The following is a 17,462-nucleotide window of genomic DNA, read 5'->3' as shown; positions in this document are numbered from 1 at the left end:
GAGTAGATTGCAAAAATTTTCTCCCATTCTGTAGGTTGCCTGTTCACTCTGATGGTAGTTTCTTTTGCTGTGCAGAAGTTCTTTAGTTTAATGAGATCCCATTTGTCAATTTTGGCTTTTGTTGCCGTTGCTTTTGGTGTTTTAGACATGAAGTCCTTGTCCATGCCTATGTCCTGAATGGTATTACCTAGGTTTTCTTCAAGGGTTTTTATGGTTTTAGGTCTAACATTTAAGTCTCTAATCCATCTTGAATTAATTTTTGTATAAAGAGTAAGGAAAGGATCCAGTTTCAGGTTTCTACTTATGGCTAGCCAATTTTCCCAGCATCATTTATTAAATAGGGAATCCTTTCCCCATTTCTTGTTTTTGTCAGGTTTGTCAAAGATCAGATGACTGTAGATGTGTGGCATTATTTCTGAGGGCTCCGTTCTGTTCTATTGGTCTATATCTCTGTTTTGGTACCAGTACCATGCTGTTTTGGTTACTGTAGCCTTGCAGTGTAGTTTGAAGTCAGGTAGAGTGATGCCTCCAGCTTTGTTCTTTTGGCTTAGCATTGTCTTGGAAATGTGGGCTCTTTTTTGGTTCCATATAAACTTTAAAGCAGTTTTTTCCAATTCTGTGAAGAAAGTCATTGGTAGCTTAATGGGGATGGCATTGAATCTGTAAATTAACTTGGGCAGTACGGCCATTTTCACAATATTGATTCTTCCTATCCATGAGCATGGTATGTTCTTCCATTTGTTTATGTCCTCTTTTATTTCACTGAGCAGTGGTTTGTAGTTCTCCTTGAAGAGGTCCTTTACATCCCTTGTAAGTTGGTTCCTAGGTATTTTATTCTCTTTGAAGCTATTGTGAATGGGAGTTCATTCATTATTTGGCTCTTTGTTTGTCTGTTACTGGTGTATAAGAATGCTTGTGATTTTTGCACATTGATTTTGTATCCTGAGACTTCGTTGAAGTTGCTTATCAACTTAAGGAGATTTTGGGCTGAGATGATGGAGTTTTCTAAATATACAATCATGTCATCTGCAAACAGGGACAATTGGACTTCTTCTTTTCCTAACTGAATACCCTTTATTTCTTTCTCTTGCCTGATTGCCCTAGGCAGAACTTCCAACACTATGTTGAATAGGAGTGGTGAGAGAGGGCATCCCTGTCTTGTGCTGGTTTTCAAAGGGAATGCTTCCAGGTTTTGCCCATTCAGTATGATATTGGCTGTGGGTTTGTCATAAATAGCCTTATTATTTTGAGATACGTTCCATCAATACCAAATTTATTGAGAGTTTTTAGCATGAAGGGCTGTTGAATTTTGTCAAAGGCCTTTTCTGCATCTATTGAGATAATCACGTGATTTTTGTCTTTGGTTCTGTTTATATGCTGGATTAAGTTTATTGATTTGCATATGTTGAACCAGCCTTGCATCCCAGGCATGAAGCCCACTTGATCATGGTGGATAAGCTTTTTGATGTGCTGCTGATTTCGGTTTGCCAGTATTTTATTGAGGATTATTGCATCGATGTTCATCAGGGATATTGGTCTAAAATTATCTTTTTTTGTTGTATCTCTGCCAGGCTTTGGTATCAGGATGATGTTGGCCTCATAAAATGAGTTAGGGAGGATTCCCTCTTTTTCTATTGATTGGAATAGTTTCAGAAGGAATGGTACCAACTCCTCCTTGTATCTTTGATAGAATTCGTCTGTGAATCTGTCTGGTCCTGGACTTTTTTTTGATTCATAGGCTATTAATTATTGCCTGAATTTCAGAGCCTGCTATTGGTCTATTCAGGGATTCAACTTCTTCTTGGTTTAGTCTTGGGAGAGTTTAAGTGTCCAGGAAATTATCCATTTCTTCTAGGTTTTCTAGTTTATTTGCGTAGAGGTGTTTATAGTATTCTCTGATGGTAGTTTGTATTTCTGAGGGGTTGGTGGTGATATCCCCTTTATCGTTTTTTATTGCATCTATTTGATTCTTCTCTCTTTTCTTCTTCATTAGTCTTGCTAGTGGTCTATCAATTTTGTTGATCTTTTCAAAAAAGTAGCTCCTGGATTCATTGATTTTTTTGGAGGATTTTTTGTGTCTCTATCTCCTTCAGTTCTGCTCTGATCTTATTTATTTCTTGCCTTCTGCTAGCTTTTGAATATGTTTGCTCTTGCTTCTCTAGTTCTTTTAATTGTGATGTTAGGGTGTCAATTTTAGATCTTTCCTGCTTTCTCTTGTGGGCATTTAGTGCTATAAATTTCCTTTTACACACTGCTTTAAATGTGTCCCAGAGATTCTAGTATGTTGTATCTTTGTTCTCATTGGTTTCAAAGAACATCTTTATTTCTGCCTTCATTTCGTTATGTACCCAGTAGTCATTCAGGAGCAGGTTGTTCAGTTTCCATGTAGTTTAGCGGTTTTGATTGAGTTTCTTAATCCTGAGTTCTAGTTTGATTGCACTGAGGTCTGAGAGACAGTTTGTTTTAATTTCTGTTGTTTTACATTTGCTGAGGAGTGCTTTACTTCCAACTATGTGGTCAGTTTTGGAATAAGTGTGATGTGGTGCTGAGAAGAATGTATATTCTGTTGATTTGGGGTGGAGAGTTCTGTAGATGTCTATTGGGTCCACTTAGTGCAGAGTTGAGTTCAATTCCTGGATATCCTTGTTAACTTTCTGTCTGTTGATCTGTCTAATGTTGACAGTGGGGTGTTAACATCCCGTTATTATTGTGTGGGAGTCTAAGTCTCTTTGTAAGTCTCTAAGGACTTGCTTTATGAATCTGAGTGCTCCTGTATTGGGTGCATATATATTTAGTATAGTTAGCTCTTCTTGATGAATTGATCCCTTTACCATTATGTAATGGCCTTTTTTGTCTCTTTTGATCTTTGATGGTTTAACGTATGTTTTATCAGAGACTAGGATTGCAACCCCTGCTTTTTTTTTGTTTTCCATTTGCTTGGTAGATCTTCCTCCATCCCTTTATTTTGAGCCTATATGTGTCTCTGCATGTGAGCTGGGTCTCCTGAATACAGCAAACTGATGGGTCTTGACTCTTTATCCAATTTAACCATCTCTGTCTTTTAATTGGACTATTTAGTCCATTTGCATTTAAAGTTAATATTGTTATGCATGAACTTCATCATTGCCATTATGATATTATGACATTAGCTGGTTATTTTGCTTGCTAGTTGATGTGGTTTCTTCCTAGCATCAGTGAACTTTACATTTTGGCATGTTTTTGCAATGGCTGGTACCGGTTGTTCCTTTCCATGTTTAGTGCTTCCTTCAGGATCTCTTATAGGGCAGGCCTGGTGGTGATAGAATCTCTCAGCATTTGCTTGTCTGTAAAGGATTTTATTTATCTTGCACTAATGAAACTTAGTTTGGCTGCATATGAAATTCTGGGTTGAAAATTCTTTTCTTTAAGAATGTTGAATATCGGCCCCCACTCTCTTCTGGCTTATAGAGTTTCTGCCGAGAGATCTGCTGTTAGTCTGATGGGCTTCCCTTTGTGTGTAACCCACCTTTCTCTCTGGCTGCCCTTAACATTTTTTCCTTCATTTCAACTTTGGTGAATCTGACAATTATGTGTCTTGGAGTTGCTCTTCTCGAGGCGTATCTTTGTGGCGTTCTCTGTATTTCCTGAATTTGAATGTTGGCCTGCCTTACTAGGTTGGGGAAGTTCTCCTGGATGATATCCTGCAGAGTGTTTTCCAGTTTGGTTCCATTTTCCCCGTCACTTTCAGGCACACCAATCAGACGTAGATTTGGTCTTTTCACATAATCCCATATTTCTTGGAAGCTTTGTTCATTTCTTTTTCCTCTTTTTTCTCTAGACTTCTCTTCTCGCTTCATTTCATTCATTTGATCTTCAATCATTTGTACTCTTTCTTCCAGTTGATCGAGTTGGTTGCTGAAGCTTGTGCATTTGTCACGTAGTTCTCGTGTTATGGTTTTCATCTCTATCAGTTCTTTTAAGGACTTCTCTACATTGGTTATTCTAGTTAGCCATTCATCAAATCTTTTTTCAAGGTTTTTAGTTTCTTTGCGCTGGTTATGTAGTTCCTCCTTTAGCTCTGAGAAGTTTGATTGACTGAAGCCTTCTTCTCTCAACTCGTCAAAGTCTTTCTCCGTCCAGCTTTGTTGCATTGCTGGCGATGAGCTGCGTTCCTTTGGAGGGGGAGATGCGCTCTGATGTTTCGAATTTCCAGCTTTTCTGCACTGCTTTTTCCCCATCTTTGTGGTTTTATCTGCCTCTGGTCTTTGATGATGGTGACGTACTGATGGGGTTTTGATGTAGGTGTCCTTTCTGTTTGTTAGTTTTCCTTCTAACAGTCAGGACCCTCTGTTGTAAGTCTGTTGGAGTTTGCCTGAGGTCCACTCCAGACCCTGTTTGCCTGGGTATCAGCAGTGGAGGCTGCAGAAGATAGAATATTGCTGCACAGCAAGTGTTTCTGATTCTTGCTCTGGAAGCTTCGTCTCAGGGGTGTACCCCGCCGTGTGAGGTGTGAGGTGTCGGTCTGCCCATAGTAGGGGATGTCTCCCAGGGCTACTCAGGCTACTCAGGGATTAGGGACCCACTTGAGCAGGCAGTCTGTCCATTCTCAGATCTCAGCCTCCGTGCTGGGAGATCCAGTGCTCTCTTCAAAGCTGTCAGACAGGGGCATTTACCTCTGCTGAGGTTTCTGCTGCTTTTTGTTTAGCTATGCCCTGTCCCCAAAGGAGGAGTCTACAGAGGCAGGCTGGCCTCCTTGAGCTGTCGTGGGCTCCTCCCAATTCGAGCTTCCTGGCGGCTTTGTTTACCTCCTTAAGCCTGAGCAATGGCGGGTGCCCCTCCCCCTGCCTCGCTGCCGCCTTGCAGTTAGATCTCAGACTGCTGTGCTAGCAATGAGGGAGGCTCCGTGGGCGTGGGACCCCCTGGGCCAAGTGTGGGATATAATCTCCTGGTGTGCCATTCGCTAGGGCCGTGATAAAGCATAGTATTACGGTGGGAGTGACCCAATTTTCCAGGTGTTGTGTGTCTCAATTTCCTTTGGCTAGGAAAAGGAATTTCCTTCCCATTTGCACTTCCCAGGTGAGGCGATGCCTCGCCCTGCTTCAGCTCTCGCTGGTCAGGCTGCACCCACGGACCAGCGCCAACTGTCCGACATGCACCAGTGAGATGAACCCAGTACCTCAGTTGAAAATGCAGAAGTCACCAGTCTTCTGTGTTGCTCACACTGGGAGCTGGAGGCTGGAGCTGTTCCTATTCGGCCATCTTGGGTGCGCCCCCTGGCATTATTAATTTTTTGAAGATGGGTAAAAAAGATTTATTCAAGTAATAGTTTATTGAATCTTCACTGTATGCTTAGTGTTGGGGGTTCGGTAGTGAAAGGAACAGACATGGTTCCCACCTGCATGGATTTTACAACCTAGTATGGCAACAGTTGGAGAGACAGACAGGAAGCAATCATACAAGCAATTTAAGTAACAGTTATAAAATGTAGTAGGTGCTTTGAAAGAAGCAAAACTGTGTGGTCAAAGAAGTTACAAGAGGAAAATCTAGCTTAGATATAATCACCAAAAAAAGTAATCTGAGGGGATAATACTTAAAGCCAAGAACAGATGATGAGAGGAACCATGCATGAAAGGCTGAGGGGTAAAGGCAGCAGGAGGGGCATTTTAATTAGAGGGAGCAGCATGTACAAAGGCCTTAAGCCATGAAAAAGCTTGTTTTGTGCAACAACCTGAAAGAAAGCTAATATGTCTGGAACCTGGTAATCAAGGTGAAAGATTAGAAAAGGAGCGTCAAGAGGTAGGTGGAATCAAATCATACATGGGCTTATAAACCATGGAAAAAGTTGGCATTTTATTTTAAGTGCAAAGGAAATCAGTGAACCAAATGATTAGTTTTGACTTATTAAATTATCACTTTGTTTATTTTATAGAAAATGGACCTTTAGGGAAATATCAGGAAGACTAATTAGTAATTTAGGAGAAAATTCTGGTGGTTTGGATTAGGGCAGTGAAAGTAGATATAGGGAGAAAGAAAATGAATTTTAAGCATGATTTGGAGAAAAACTGGATAGGACTTACTGATGGATTGACTGTGGGAGTGAAGAAAAGGGAGGAATGACAATTGACTCCCAGGGTCCCGGCGTGCGCAATAGAGTGAATTGTGGGGGCACTTACAGTGATTAAGAAGATAGAGGAAAGATGGAATATTATAGGGGGAGATAGAGAGATGAATTTTCAGTTAGCTTATACAATTTGAGATAGCTCTGAGATATTTAGCCTGGGCTTCCAATTAAAAACATAGCTTCAATGAGAGTCACAACTTCAGAAAAGAAATTTGAGAGATATAATTTTGAGAGTTATCTGTTAGTAGGTGGTATTCAGAACACGAAAATTGACAGATGCAAGTGATGAAGAATACCCAAAAGAATATTGAAAGAAAAAATTAGAGAATTCAAACTCCCTGATAAACTTACTACAAAGCTACAGTAGACAAGACAATGTGGCACTGGCTTAAGGATAGACACACAGATTAATAGAATAAATTTGAGAATCTACAAATAAACCATTAACTTATGGTCAATTGACTTTTGACACTTTTGACAAGGGTACTAAAACAATTCAAGGAAGGAAACAATAGTCTTTTCAACAAATGGTACTGGAACAACTGGATAGTCACATGTAAACCAATGAAGTTGGAATTGTACTTCAAGAAAAAATTAAAATGTGTTTAAAAATTGATGCAAAATGCATCATAGAAATTATTGTGAGGTGTAAACCTACTTAAAACATTTAGAGAAAAATATAGGCAAAATCTTTGTGACCTTGGATTTTTAGGTGCGTTTTTTATATATAACAACAAATGTGCAAGCAGCAGCAGCAGCAACAAAAATACACAAGTTCAACTCTGTCAAAGTTAAAAACATTTATGCTTGAAAAGACACCCTCAAGGAGGTGACATACAACCCATGGAATAGGAGAAAATATTTGCAAGTAATACATTTGATGTTGGTGATGGACTTGTTCCTAGAATACATAATAGAAAACTTACCACTCAACAATTTAAAAAATCCGATTGAAAAAATGGGTAGAAAATCTAAATAGACATTTAAGAGGATATACAAATACCCAATAAGTAGATGAAACGTTGCTGAACGTCATTAATCATTAAAAAGATGCAAATTAAGGCTACTATGAGATACCACTTCATACACATTAGGATAGCAGCCATCAAAAAAACAGCATGTTGGTGAGGATGTAGAAAAATCAGAACCCTTATACACTGGTTCTGGGATTGAAAAATGGTTCTGCTTCTTTGAAAAACAGGTTAACAGTTTCTCAAAATGTTAAACCTAGAGTTATCATATGGTCTAGCAATTCCACTCCTAGATATATCCAAGAGAAATGAAAACATGTCCACACAAACACGTGAACCCAAATATTTGTAGCAGCATTATTCATGATAACCAAAAAGTAGAAACAACCCAAATGTTTACCAACTGATGAATGGGTAAAGAATTGTCGTATATAATACAATGAAAATTATTTGTTAATAAAAGGGAATGAAGTTTTAATACATGCTAGAAATGGGAACCTTGAAAACATGCTAAGTGAAAGAAGCTACCTGCAAAAGGCCATATGTTCTATGATACCATTTATATGAGATGTCTGAGATAACCAAATCTATAGATAAAGAGAATAGATAAGGGATGGGGCAATAGGGAATGGAGAATGGGTGCTAGTGTGTATGAGATTTTTGGGGGAGGGTGATGAAAATATTTTAGAATTAAGTAGTAGTGTAAGTAGTAGTGTAAGTAGTAGTGATGGTTTCACAACTTTGTATTATATGTAAATAATATTTCAATAAAATTGTTATAAAAATTTGTAAGGTCCTCTAGAGAGAAAGTTTAAAAAGGTAACAGACAAACCATTAGATTTGGTGACGTAGCATTATCTTTATCTCCAATATATTAAACTGTAAGTTCCTTGAAGGCAGGTTGATAAGAGCATTAATTTATGTGGAATGGAGCAGAGACAGAGCAGAGTGGGTGGGGGGCACTCATCAATCATCCTGAAGGGTTGGAGACAATAATAATTGTGGACCACAGTTTTCTGCCTGTTGAAGAAGCAGTTAAGTGATGGGATAGCTACTAGAGGACATTGGATAAAGGGAGCAGCTTTTTTAAACATAGAAGATACTAGAACCATAGATGATGATGATGATGATTCAGTAAATGCAAAGGGGGCTGTATGTAAAGAAGTGAAATCCCCAAGAAAGTGAAAAGGCATGTCATCCCAGAGACTAGTGGAGAAATTTACTTTAGATAGGAAGAGAGTGTATCTTCCACTGTAATAGGAGGGGCATGGAGCAAGATTCCAAACTCTCCTCCTGGGATGTACAAGTGGCTTAGAAAAAGGAGATACAGGTTTTTTCAGCTTGGTATGCAGGACCATGTGAAAGCTGCCTTTAATGATAAAAAGAATTTTCTTTCCTTTTTTTTGGCAACAGTTTTAAATCTTACTTCAGATCCCCCAGGTTCAAATGTTCAACCAGAGTGGCTGGCCCTCTTTAGTATTTCAGCCAGTCAGATAGCAGCTCTGCTCAAGGTCCCAGCCAATCCAGTTTCTTGGCCCATATGTAATTGAGCTCAGCAATGAAATGACATGTTCTTCATTCCACTTCTCTAATGACCTCATTTTGCAACCCTACTCGTGCCCATTCTGGTAAAGAGGAAAGAAGTTGTAAATGGGTTCACACACACATTATTCTTGTTCCTATATACCAATTTTCCTTTGTACTTCAAAAAGATATGTTCCAATTATGCTTTATGAGAGCTTTTATGATGGAAAGGACAACCGTCTACACCCTCCTCTTTCTTTCATTATTTTCCTAAAGTTAACATCACTGATTTCACACTACTACATATTTCTGCTTAGTTGAAAATGCTCATGATTAAACATGAGTGTTGCCATTGAAATGTATCATGTTACTAAAGTGTTTTTTACAAATTACATAAAACTTATTTTCTCTTCATCAGTAGGATTGAAAATATTTTTAAAATCACGAACAGCTGGGATCTTGAAAATAATGTTTCAAAATGAAGTTCCCATCATTTTCCATGGAATGCAGGTGGCATGTCTGTTGTTAGGGAAAATATTTTAAAGATGCTATTTTCTTTTCATAAGATTTTATAAAAGGACAGTGGTTTGAACAAACGAATCTTTATGATCCATAATTGCAATACTTGAAATCATGAAATGATTAGAAATTATGGACTCTAAACGCTTTATTTTATGGAAGAAACTGAAACCCAGAAAGGTCGCATGAATGCTCTGTGTCACGGGATTTTTGTGGGGCTGAGACCGTTTGCTGACTTCTCAGCTCCTACAATGCCTCCTCGTGACAAGGAAACAGCAAGACCTTCCTTATTATGCTAGTTGGTTCACTGAAGTTGGATGTGATTCCACTTTCTCATCTATAAAATAAAATGATTGAATTATAAGTCTAAGGTTCTGCCTGGCTAGAAAACAAAATCATTGTAGTCTCTGAATTTGGACAAAAAGAAATGCAAGTTGCTGGAAGAGAATGTGCTAAATGCAGATACTCATCAGGATCTCAAATTGTAGTCATCTTTTTTTTCTTCAAAATAACAATACAAAAATTCCTTGCACTTTTGTATCATTCCGTACAGTTCTAGGGGTCCTTGCAGTTCTGGTCCATAGCATCCTCAGCAACAGTATATGTATATATACAGCAACTATATAACTCACACTTGCCCTAATCATGGTACCCAGGCATGTTATATACATATGGAATTTTGTGTGCAAAATTCCCATCTGACAGTGACTACTGGGAGAGAAACTTAAAAATTCTTTGCTTTGAGGTTACTAGCTGGGATGACATAAACCTGGAACTATCTGTAGTCTCATCCCTCCATGCCTGCACCGCAGCCTCTAACCTCCTCAACAAGGAGGAAAATGAGCAGAGGAGGAGGTACAGTGGGTGGGAGATGTGGGGCTGAGAAGACAGGAAAATGAGAAAGAGAAAGACAGAGAATCACCAGATTCTTGATTTATCTATGTCTGAAGTGTCTTCCTGGACTTCCAATTATGTGAGGCAATAAATTACTCCTTTTCTGCTTAAGCTAATTTGAATTGGTTTTCTATCACCTTTATCTGCAAGACTCTTGACTAACGCAATTACCTTTTACTCAACAGGGAAATTGAAAGCAGTTTTCAAAATAAAAGGCCTCAAAATCAATCCCAAGGATAGTAGGTAATATTCCCCCAATTATTAGACATGATCCTGAGTTATTTTCATTTATTCATTCATTTACTGAGCACTTTACATATGCAATGTACCCTATCTTAATCCATTCTGGCTTCTACAGCAAAATATCATATAGACTGGAGTGACTTACAAACAACAGAAATTTATTTCTAACACTTCTGGTGACTGGGAATCCAAGATGAAGGCACTAGCAGATTCAGTGTCTGGTGAGGGCGCATTCTCCGGCTCATAGATAGTGTCATTCACTGTGTCTTCACTTGCTCACGTAGACTCCTTGGACTTGGACTTTGAATATGTTGATGAGGGGTTAGCATGCTGTGGTGGGGAAAGATAGAATGACTCTGTCTAGTCCACAGGAAAAGGTCATAAGCTGAGATGGATGTTATCTCTTGGGTGGAGACCACTGACTTTGTCGTCTTGTTCTTGACTTTGATAAAAATACAAAACACACTGACAGTCTGAAACAAATCATCTAGAATGAGAGAGTGTGAAAAACAGAAGCAACATTGAAAGGGGAGGAGGAACTGCCAAGGACTCATTAGGACAACAGATACCAATTGCCACGTCTCCAGGTACTTGAAAAATTAGTTGAACTGCTGGTGAGGGAGCGTTTCTTTTTGAATATGACTGATGAAAAGGATCAAAAAGCAAGAGTTAGCAGAGGTTTGTGAATCTAAATAAGCTGCTTAATGTTGCTGAATAGAAAAAAAATCTAGATAAATGTTTTAAGCTTGTTTCTTAGAAGGTTCAAATACAGAAAAAAGACAAATGAGTAGTGACAACTTTCTGTGGACTGAATCCAAACAAGGCAACTCATCAGAAGAATTGAAGTCCTAGCAATAAAGTTTTCTATGAAACATTTTTTAAAAATGAAAACTAAAAGCTTAAATGTTGGATCTGCCTTTCAATTAATGTCCTTTGGAACTGGCAAGTATGTAAACCTTGTAAAAATCCATAATTATCAATCCATGACAAAGTCTCATAAAGAGTTTACTTTTGGGTTGCTGATCATGTGTTAGGAAGAACAAGGAGAGCTTAGTTGTAGGGAAAACAGAATGTGAAGGCTGGGTGCAGTGGCAGATACCTGTTATCCCAGCACTTTGGGAGGCTGAGGCAGGCAGATCACGAGGTCAGGAGTTCGAGACCTGCCTGGCCAACATGGTGAAACCCCGTCTCTACTAAAAATACGGAAGTAAGCGGGGCATGGTGGCGGGCGCCTGTAATCCCAGCTATTTGGGAGGCTGAGGCAGGAGAATCACTTGAACCCAGGAGGAAGAGGTTGCAGTGAGCTGAGATCGTGCCACTACACTCCAGCCTAGGCAACAGAGCAAGACTCCGTCTCAAAAAAAATGTTTAAGGTAACAGTCTATGATATCATAATAGTAGTTAGAAAAATATTGTAATGTTTGTTAGCAGTACATAATATAGTCAGGATGAAGCCTTGATAAGTTAGTGAATGAATAGAGCTGGGGTCTACGTAACTCTGATGGGACAGACCCCAGACCTCCCTTCCTTCAGCTGCTGCTCCAGCCCCTCATTTTCTGTGACGTAGTAATAAGTTCAGGCCCTTGCACTTGTGTACATGGTTGGGAGCCAATTCATGTGCCCTCTTCAGTTGTACACCCAATTCATGTGCCCTCTTCAGTTGTTTTCATCAAAAAATGCCTGTAGTCCAGCCCCATTCAAAACAGTCCAGGAGGTAAAACTCTCGACTGTCTTCCCAGGGACTCTGGCTTCTGAATTTTATTCCATCCTATGCCAAAGACCTCCATGTTTCTGGCAAGAAAGCTCTTGCTCAAGTGTGCATTGTCACAGTGCTTAAAAAGGTGGATGCATTCACATCACATGCAGTAAATAAGATCCTGTGAGAGCTTTCTGAGTAATCCATGGTTGGTGACATGTTTCCAGTTTCCTAAGCACAGTTGGACATCATCCTGCTAGGGAAAGGAAGGTGACTCAGAATCAGCCTAGAAGACCACCACGAGTGGCCTCTGGAGTGGCTCTGCCACCTCATTGTATTTAACTAAGGGCCCTTCTTTTTGGGGCTTAAGTTTCTTCATCTTTGAAATGAGGGAGTAGTATGAATGGTGTACAGTTGTCCGTCTTGTTCTAAATGTCATTGAATCAACAAAAACAGACTCTCCCAACTTTTCATTTTCTTAAATGAATAAAGGTTCAGCACTTGTTTTAATACCAGAAAAAGTGAAGTTGTTCTTGTGTTAGTAAAGATATAACCAGAAAAACAGAACAGGTAGGAAATATATTCAATTTATTGCAGGAAATTGGCTTATACCATTGTGGAATCTGGCGAGGCAAGAACAAAATCTGTAAGAGAGGCCATCAAGAAGGGCAGACTGGAAGCCAGGCACAGTGGTTTACACCTGTAATCCCAGCACTTTGGGAGGCTGAGGTGGGAGGATCACAAGGTCAGGAATTCGAGACCAGCCAGATCAACATAGTGAAACGCTGCCTCTACTAAAAATACAAAAAATTATCTGGGCATGGTGGTGGGTGCCTATAATCCCAGTTACTCAGGAGGCTGAGGCAGGAGAATCACTTGTACCCGGGAGGCAGAGGTTGCACTGAGCCAAGATCATGCCATTGGACTCCAGCCTGGGCAACAGAGCAAGACTCCATCTCAAAAAAAAAGAAAAAAGAAAGAAAATAAAAAAAGAAAGGCAGACTAGAACTCTTGGACATGGGTTGATTCTGTAGTTTATAGGCAGAATTTCTTCTAGAAATCTCAGTTCTGCTTTTAAATCTTTTCAACTGGATGAATTTGGACTGTCTGATTATCTAGGATAAACTCCTTTACTTAAAGTAAACTTATTATGAACATTAATCACACCTACAAAATGCCTTCTTGGCAATGTCTAGAGAGTATTTGATGGAATAACTGGGGACTAGAGCCTAGACAGGCTCACATAAGGTTGACCTCACAGTATGCATTGCAGTAACAGCCCCCATGGGACATTTATTTCTGAGGGCAGAATTTCCCTGGTATGGAGTGTGGCTTCTTTTGTCCTCACCTTAGTGAGCTTCACAGCAGCATTCAAGACTGTTGGCTGATGTCTGTTTTTCCCACCCAGTCTCCTATTTTGATTTCCTTGGCATTGCTCCTGCCTGATTTTCCTCTTACATCTCTAACAGCTTCTCAGATCCTCCTCCTCCACTTAGCCTTTACTTCCTTCTGTACATTCCATCTTTGCATAACTTCATCTCTTCTGCTGCTATTGAATACCATTCTTTGCTGGTGACTTTCCCAATCGCATCTCCAGCTCAGAACTTCCCTTTGAACTTCAAATGCATAACCAACTGCTTATGTTCCTTATCACCACTCCCAGGAATCTCAGAGTTAAAACCTTCCAAGTATAACACACTGTCTGTCTCCCACCACCAAACCTACTCCTGCATTGTCTTTCACATCATGGCCAATGGCACCATCACCCACCATTTTTCATGTCAGAAATCATCATTCTAGGTTTGATTTCTCCTTTTCCTTCACTCGTTACATCTAAACCAAGCCACAGTCCCATTTTTCACATCCGCCTGCTCTCTCCACACAATTGTTCCTGCCACTCTAGCAAAACTTTCTCACTTCTTGTCAGCACAATTACAGTTGCCTTCTAACTCATCTGCCTTCTTTACTTCTTGTCTTCCTCCAATTCATTCTCCAGAGAACACTTTTAGTGGTTTTAAAAGATGTACATCAGATCGATCACTGTGCTTGGAAGCACTTCCTGCTCTCACACACACACACAGAGCACAGTGCTTCTTGTCAGGCCGTTTGTTCTCTGGGTCTTGATCCGTCTCAGTGCTGTTTCTTTTCTTGTCTTTCTTTAGAGACAGGGTCTCACTCTGTTGCCCAGGCTGGGCTCAAACTCTGGGCTGAAGCAGTCCGCCCACCTCAGACTCTTAAGTAGCTGGAATACAGGCAAGAGCCGCACACCTGGCCTCAGTGTCATTTCTACATACTGTATCTTCTGGAATGCCCTTCCAGAATGCCCGTCTGGAATGCCCTTCCCTGGCTTTTTGCATAGCTGTATTCTCATCTTTCATGTATCTGGTTCAATGTCACCCCCTCAGAGACACCTCTTCTGGCAAACCTGTAATAATAGGTCTTCTTTATTATCCTAGACCTCAGCTCTCCTTGGTCTTGTCTCACAGCACTTGTCAGTTTGGTACATACATGTGTGTCCGTCAGTTTTACTTGTTTGTCTGTATTGTTGTGCCTTCTCTTGCATTCAATTACCTTGCAGTGCTACTGCAGAAAATTAGAAATTCAACTCTAAAAATAGAGGATAAACACATATTACCAGTTAAGATATACATATGAAATAGTATCCATGAATTCTAGGAATTACAGCTTTCAGTAAATGCTGAGTTGATTTAATTCCTTCTCTAAGCGATGATTATATTCTATAAACTTCTCTTCATCTAGTTTTTTGCAGAAAAATGGAATCCATTTTTCGTGCTTTCTTTAGTTCAGTGCATGAAGTTGGTCTGAATATTTCATAGGCACCTCCAGGTGGTTAGCTGTCTGGTCCCCTGCTTTGCTTGCTCTCAACCACAAAAATGAAAAACATGGAACTAGAGAAGAGTTTTAGTCTTAATTCTGCTTCTTTGCTGTGTAATTAGGAGCCTGTCAGCTCATTGTCTAAGTGACAGGCATTGAACAAGCTGCACGCATGGGGTGAAATCGTAAAAGCAACTTTATTTGCCTCCCTCAATCCCTTTACACTTGCTCTGTTGGGAAACTCCTCTGCTGTCCTTGATGAAAATTTAACAGATCCTTTGGGCTTTCATGTTTAGGTAATAAAATTTCCTACAATCCCTTTAAATCACAGAACATGATTGCAGTTTAATACTTAGTCCCAGGTAACAGCCAAAGCTTCCAACTTTACTCAGAGTTATAGCTGTTCCCCTTCCTTCAGTGGGGTCTCATGCAGGCAACAACCTTATAGCCAGGGAAGGGGATGGGAGGAGAGGTCATTATCCATCTTCTCTCCCCACCTCTTCTATCCCATCTTGCTAAGGTAGGTTTTTGACCCTTCAAAGGTAAGAAGGTAGAGGAGAGAAATGGGATCTGGAAATTCATTACTTAAATGATACTGTTCTGAGATCGCTTTGCTATTTGGGGGTCCAATAGGCATTTAAGATGGCCTCTTTCTCTTGTCCATGCCTCAGTGGTCTTTCAGAGGCTTCCATGAGGGACTGCCCTATCAATGACCTCCTCTAATTTGCTGCCTTGCCCTTAGGCCTGCTTCTTGGCAATTTACTTCCCAGGCCCTCTCTTTCTGGCAGTTTTCTTGCATGGGATTTAACATGGCCCCAGGACAGCTCTCTCCCATGTGGCCTGCATCTGGTCCTACATTAGAAACTTGTATGTGTTCTCTGCTCTAACAGAGCAGTGGTTCTTCTTCACTGTCTCTCCAAAGCCACACACGAGCGTTCTCTTTTGTTCTCTGGGTTTCCTGGATTTGAGTCTCTCCTCAAGCACTCTCCTTACTGCATAGAGTTTTTTACTTGTGGGCTCTTCTCTTTTTTAAAAAATAAATTTTACTGTGTGTACTTAAAGTATGCAAGATGATGAAGCTCCTTCTTTTTAACACTTGGTTACAGGGTTGGACCTAGAAGAAGCTGGACCATAAGAGAAGCTAAATGAGAAGCAGAAGCCGGGGTCAGAATCTCTTCTTCCTTTCAATCTTGAGAAAATATCTTTGAACTAAGTGTCTCTTCTCTTCCTCTTTTCCTTATATAGTTCCCTAAGGAGGCCACTCTGGAGACCTTCTAGACATGTAAAAAGAGGATAATAATAGTTCCTACCTTATAAGGTTGTGTGAAGGTTAAATGAGTTAATGTGAGTAAAGCACTTACAACAGATCTTAGCACACAGTAACTGTCATGTAAGTATCAGCTATTATCATAATTGCAGTGCTATGCTGATGAACCCTCTAGTTCATCCTTATAGTTGCATGGACTTTAGGCAGAGAGGTGGCCATGGAGATGGGAGAAGCAAAGAGAATTAGCCTTGAACAGGGGACTTGGGACTGTAAGTGGGGAACTTAAGTATTTGAGGTTTATTAACTTGACAGGAAGTAGCTAATTTAAAACAGTATTATTGAAATTTCTTTGAGCTATGCTTCATGAAAAAGAAATGTTGAGCAGACTGACAGTGAAATATTAAAATTATGCATTTGGCTGAAAGGAAAAAAAAACAATTGATGGGACATACTACCTCATTAAGTAAATGCAGCAATTAGTTCTTTACTCAGTAAACTAGATAAACTTTAAAAATCCCTATTTATATTTCAGACAGTGTCTAAATGATTTAGCTGATATTTCAAAGGGACACTGAAGCTCAATAGGAAGTAAGATGCCAAATCATTAGTGCAGGAGCAGTCAATACCTCTGTCAGCAATTGGGTTCTTGTTCATTTTAGGCATTGAGTTGCTATTGTTCTGTGTTCTTAGGCTAACAAAAGGCTCAGAGTATGCATACCCAACACAGGTAGTGCCTGGTAGTGAGTGCTCAGTAAGCATGCATTGGATATAGAACATTCACCTCCCTGACTGCATTCGCCCATTCCACAAAAGTCCCACCGTGTTTTAGGAGTCCTATGTTCTCCAAATTTTATAAAATTAGTACATTGTTTACAATCAGAAAATAAGTCCCCTGGAACTTGGACGAGTGAGCACTGTAATCAGCGTTCACCTGCGTTGGTTTTTCCTTCTACATGTTTGTGTGCCTGGGTTCTTATGAGCTCCTGCTGGCCTCCCTGTCTGCCAGTTCCAGGAGGCTTGCTGACCAGCTTAGCCTGTCACGCTCTCTCAGATCCTGCTGGCCGTGTCTCCTCTCTCCCGAGGGTTACGTGTAAAACATGGTATGTTCTGCACGCTTTAATTTAGCCACATTGATTCCATTGATGTCTTGTCAGATACCCTGAAGCCTGAGGCCTCATCAGCCACACAGGACAGATCAGAGATGGGCCCTTTGACTTTTTGACCCTGATTATTCTTTCTTTTTATTCTGGTTTTCTCTTGGCGTTACAGAATGATGTGGAAAAAGAGATCTGGGGAAGGGGAAAGGAAGGGAACAAGAAGGAGGGAGTAGGAGGTCAGAGCTCACACATACACAAGAACAAAAGGACTGCAAATTGGGATCTCTCTCCACAGCCACCTTCCCTTCTTCCCTTT

General features: G+C 40.1%; 1 protein-coding gene across 9 annotated transcripts in view; it reads left to right on the top strand.

Annotated features, from left to right (window-relative positions):
- LOC105499299 (phosphatidylinositol 3-kinase catalytic subunit type 3) overlaps nucleotides 1–17,462 on the top strand; it is a 563,324-nt gene that overhangs the window by 141,659 nt on the left and 404,203 nt on the right. Inside the window, exon 27 of one of the 9 annotated variants that reach the window (XR_011616918.1) lies at nucleotides 15,889–17,149. The exons of the other annotated variants lie outside the window; for them this stretch is intronic. The gene's annotated coding sequence lies outside the window, so the exon portion shown is untranslated. The remainder of the gene's footprint in view (nucleotides 1–15,888; nucleotides 17,150–17,462) is intronic. 9 annotated transcript variants of the gene reach the window in all.

The sequence above is a fragment of the Macaca nemestrina genome, chromosome 19 (assembly GCF_043159975.1).
Source record: "Macaca nemestrina isolate mMacNem1 chromosome 19, mMacNem.hap1, whole genome shotgun sequence".
Lineage (NCBI taxonomy): Eukaryota > Metazoa > Chordata > Mammalia > Primates > Cercopithecidae > Macaca > Macaca nemestrina.
This window is presented reverse-complemented; position numbering and strand designations above follow the sequence as displayed.